Source organism: Belonocnema kinseyi, chromosome 5, assembly GCF_010883055.1.
Source record: "Belonocnema kinseyi isolate 2016_QV_RU_SX_M_011 chromosome 5, B_treatae_v1, whole genome shotgun sequence".
NCBI lineage: Eukaryota > Metazoa > Arthropoda > Insecta > Hymenoptera > Cynipidae > Belonocnema > Belonocnema kinseyi.
The window spans coordinates 62,205,373-62,210,810 of NC_046661.1; the positions used below are offsets into that span (position 1 = coordinate 62,205,373).

Sequence of the window (5,438 nt, forward strand, 5' to 3'; positions counted from 1 at the left end):
TGCATTGCGAACGTGTTACAGTTTGGTGTGCTTTTTCGAAAGTGGGGATAATTGGCCCTTACTTTTTTGAAGAAAACAACCGTACCGTTACAGTTAATTCTGCACGCTACACGGAAATCGCCCAAGAACTCTGGTGCACTTGAAGGATAACATCACCCAAGCCATCGCAAGCATACGCACCGATATGCTCGAACGAGTGGATCGCAATTTCAGAAGCCGGTTAGTTCAGTGCATTGAAAATAAGGGTCACCATCTTGCCGATGTTATCTTCAAAACGTAGTGAAAAAAAACTTTGAGACCTGTACTGTGTGTTAATAAAAATTATAAATCAATAACCCAAATATATTTTTCTTATTTCACGTTCCAAATCAGCAAGTGACCATGCCGCACCCTGTATAAACGCGCGTGTGAGGAGACGTGTCGGGCGACTAGGAGACGTTTCGGGCGACTACGTGCGCGAACTTGCGTAGGCCGCGACGCTGTGGTCATGACATAGAGTTGTCTCAATGATAACGAAAAAGCGATCCAAGAAAAATCGGCCATTTAGAAAAAGGGAAAGTTAAGGACTAACTCGGGACTATAACCTGCCTTTTTTCTAATGGTATACAAATTAAGATTAGCAATAGAACTCGGTGAGTACTGTGTATCGTTCCATTTTGTATTTTGAATTATACAACTTTTCAACATACACCAATTATATTAAAAAGATAATCTTTTTTCTATTTTTGTACTTTGGGGGTTGATTGAATAAATTCAATTTACATACTTTTAATGCAAAAGTATCGTTCTTTATTTACGAAAATAATATCCTGTCACTACTAGACGAAAAGCATTTCATTGTTGGATGAGAACAATTAAATAATTTCCACAAAAATAATAAACGAGGTCTGACATTGGACTTCGTTGAGTGTATGCAGTCTTCGAAGCTTATTGGATATTTTTAATAAAAATAAAAATTTAGGAAATTTTGGCTGCCCTCAATAAATATACAAATAAATTACCGGATTGTAAAAAAACTGATGATGACAGCGCATAAGTGCTTATTAGCGATGGTATTTAATACGATATAGCCAACGGCTTTGCAACTTGTCACCATCTGTTACTAGCTAGCACGTTGATAAGTCTTTGTACAAGAAGCTTTCCATAATTGTTCCAGCCGTTTGGCCAAAATAATTATTTAAGGGTAAAACATTAATTTCAGGGGTTGGCCTAAACTAATGTTATAAATAAAATTCTTGAAGAAGCTAATATATTCAATTAACAGATCACTATTACGTATGACCTTCTTTTGTGGAAATAATTTCTTTCAGCCATTTGGCCTAAGGTAATTAATCATGAAGAAAAGTTTTATCAGCCGTTTGGCCAATAACAATTTTTGTACTGAAATAATTTTTTCAGCCGTTTGGCTGAATTAATTATTTCTAAATGGGCTTGCTTCAGCCGTTTGACCGAAGCAAAGACTTTGATTGAGATGCACGTTTCAGGGATCAGAGGGTGGACCAATTATTTTGCCGAAGTTAAAGTACGCTTAACATTACTTTCATTTGATTGGTTGAAGAAAGTTTTTCCGAATTAGATGCTTAGAATTTTGTGTATGGTTTCAATTAATTGCAAACTTTATTACAGATACTGCACGAGGCATTTTGAGCCGCTGAATTCGAATATGGCCTCAGAATTTGTCCTACGCGTCTCAGTTTTCCCCTAGATGCAAAAAGCAGGGAAAAGCCTAGGGATTTTCTAGTCACACAGGCCACACACAACATTTTTTTGCACGAGACAAGTGATTAAGTTACTCTGATGGATTTTGAGCCATTGAACCCAAATATGGCTTTAGAATTTGTCCTACACGTCTCAGTTTTCTCCTAGATACAAAAAGTAGAGAAAAACTTAGGGATTTTCTGGTCACAAAGGCCATAAAAAAATTTGTCTGCACGAGACAAGTGACTAGGCTACTCTTATGGATTTTGTGCTGCTTAATTCAAATATGGCTTCAGAATTTGTCCTATGCGTCTTAGTTTTTCCCTAGATGCAAAAAGTATGGACAAGCTTAGGTATTTCCTGGTCACACAGGCCACACAAAAAATTTATCTGTACGAGACAAGTGACTAGGCTACGCTTATGGATTTTGAGCCGCTGAATCCAAATCTGTCCTCTGAATTTATCTTGCAAGGCTCAGTTTCCCTCTAGGTGCAGGAAATTAGGAAAACGCTAGGGATAATTTGCACGTTATTTTGATAATACCAGTATTCGCGAAAAAAGACACAGCGATATTACATTGTTAACTGCAACAACTTGTAGGGACTTAATTTGTCCATAGAAATTCTTTAGTGTGCCTTCTATTTCCCCTAGCTTGAGTGATTCTAGGGAAATTAAAGGTCTTTCTCAGGTTTTATAGATTTACACGGGAAAAAATTGAAAAAAAACCTAATACCCTATACAGTTTTGCGTCCGAAATCAGTCACATGCCCCGTGCAACTTTTTTTGTTGGGCCTGTGTGACCAGAAATTTCCTAGGCTTTTCTTTAGATTTTACATCTAAAGAGAAAATGTTACAAGCTTGCAAAATTTGGGGTTCAAATTTAGAGTTAGCACGCAAATCTGGATAATTTCGGTGTACAAATTAGGTCTCTATAAGTCGCGACACTAAAGATTATAACATCCATGTGTTCATTTTCGCGTATATTAGTATTATCAAAATAACGTCAGGAATACCCCTAGGTTTTTTCCTATTTTCTGTAACTAGGGGAAAACTGAGACGTGTACGAAAGTTCTGAAGCTAGATTTGAATTCAACGGCTCAAAACACATAAGTTTAGCCTAGTCACTTGTTTCTTCTTAGAAAATTTTCTTATGGCCTAGGTGAACAGAATATCCCTAGGATTTTCCCAACTTTTTGCATCTAGAGAGAAAATGGTAAAAGATCGAAAAATTTAGTAATCAAATTTAGATTGACAGCGCAAAACTGCAGAGGAAATAGCATTTTTCTTATTTTTCGCTTTATAAGTCAGTATAACATGCGCAAGATCTTCAATTTCCTTAGATTTATCCTAGCTAGGGGAAACGATGAGCACACAAGGGAATTTTTGTGGTTGAATTTGGTCATTACGAGTCCCAACAGATAAGAATATGACACCAGTTCGTTTATTCTTCCGTATACTGGTATTATCAAAATAATATCCAGAATATCCCTAGGTTTTCCTCTATTTTCTGTATCAAGGGGAAAACTGAGACGTTTAGGAGAAATTCTAAGTCCAGATTTGAATTCAGCAGTTCAAAATCCATAAGAGAAACCTAGTCACTTCTCTCGTGCAGACAAATTTTTTGTATTGCCTGTGTGACTAGAAAATTTCTAGGCTCTTCCTTATTTTTTACATCTAGGGGAAAACTGGGACGCGTAGAGCAAATTCCAAGGCCATATTCGGATTCAGCGGCCCAAAATCCATAAGAAAGGCCTAGTCACTTGTATCGCGCAGACAAATTTTCTTTTTATGGGCCGGTGTAATTATTTCTGAAAAGTTCGCTTCAGCCGTTTGGCCGAAGCACGGTTGTATACACAGGTCCGGGGGCCCTCGTTGTGGGGGAAGTTCCCTTACGTAAGCCAAAAAGTTTCGCGATCCTGCCACTACGCGAAATTCCACACTAGTCGAGTAGTAAATAGTCTGAAAACGTAAACACTTTTTCTAGCCTCAAAGTCGGAGTGACACTGACATAAACAGAATCTACATGCAGTTCACTTCAGATTTGCAATCTCTAAAAAAATGCCATTTTGCGAAATAACGAAATGAATATATAATTTTTTCAGTATTTCAAAAAATATGTTTACGAAGTATTCAATCTGCAACTTTGCTTATCAGTAAGTTTTTTTTATCTAGATTACAAAACGCTTTTAACCACGTGTGTGTGGAGCAATGTGTACATCTTCATAAGGTAGATATTAATCAATCTCGGGAAATGTTTTTTGTTTGTGAAAGTTTTTGTTTATAACATGAACGGTTAGAGAAATTCGAATCTTATGAGAACTGATGTTTTGTAATCGATCTTCGACGCTAGAGTTTTTCTGAAAATTGAAGAAAAGGTCCAGATGCAATAATCTTTTGAGATATCATCTCAACAATGTTCGATCTGATGGAAACCTCAGGCTGTATTTTTAAATCCGCAATAACAAAACTATGGCAATAACAGTCAAAGTCATCTAAAACGTGATCAACAAAGGGTTCGAAATTCTCAAATTAGTAACGATTATCCAAGAAGTTGTTCGTGTGATTTTTTATTAATATTCAGAAGTAATTAATGTATCACATTTGAAATAAAGTCAGTTTGATCAGGGAAAAAAATTATATGATTCTTTAATGTTACATGTCAAAATAACAGACCTGCCAGTCTCAAACGAAGTTTTGCTAATCGTCATTGAGAAGAAACCTAGGACAATTAAAAAGCAAATAATGATTTATGTGAATATCGGACAAAATGCCTATACAATGTCTTTTCTTATAGTCTCATATTTTACTAGTTTTATCATAATAGGAAAATGATTGGTTCTCAGAAAATGGAGATGAAATTTCAGCTCCAGGCTCATTGGTTTCGTTTGATAGAGCTTCACCTGAGAGGATCTTGACATCGATCGAAGATGATATAGTTTCGGTACAAATAACATATTGATAGGACACAGCTGTAAAGAAAATTTCTAATGTGCTGCTAAATGGGATTAGAATTCGACACAAGGATGAATTTAATTATCACCTCATCCTACCAGTTTTTTTTTCGACGGGAAACTAAGAGGAAATTTATTACTCCTTTGAAAAAAATCCCAGTTGGAAGGGCTCGGAGAACCCTTTTCTCTTGTATAATTTGACAGAACTTGAAATACAAAGTATTTTATTTAAAGTATTTGAACTAAGCAATTGCCGAATTGTTAATTAAAACTCGAATAAAAAATGTTTAGAATCAGACTCGATGAGTTTACTAAAAGGGATAAACAGTTCCACTTTGTTTTCATGCGCAATTCACTAATTTTGGCAAACCCAAAAGATTGTTGGTGGACAATGGAACGCAATTTACGTCACCAGTTTGGAGTACAAATTTGCGGGTAGTGGGAATCAAACCAATTTTTTGTTCAGTTAGGCACCCAGCAAGTAATCCCACTGAGCGCGTTATGAGATATATATATATATATATATATATATTCGGTTTTGATTTCTCTAGAATCAAACCGAAGGGCCTATGACAAAGCCACCGAACACGTACTCGGGTGGCGGATAGAGGGTCCCTGTACCAAGGGTTTCTGCTGAATATGGTTATAAAAATAAATAGGGAGTCGCGGATAATTGTCCAGGGGTGGTCAAAACAACAGAACGCGCAGGGCTCCCGACAATGGGTCGGCCAACAATGCCGACCAATCTAGAGCTGGGGGAGCCAATGAAAATGGATTCAATGCGATGAA

At 36.6% G+C, this 5,438-nt stretch overlaps 1 protein-coding gene across 3 annotated transcripts in view; it reads right to left on the bottom strand.

Moving 5' to 3' along the window:
* LOC117172492 (integrator complex subunit 11) overlaps positions 1-5,438 on the bottom strand; it is a 159,031-nt gene that overhangs the window by 8,261 nt on the left and 145,332 nt on the right. The gene's annotated exons all lie outside the window — the stretch shown is intronic.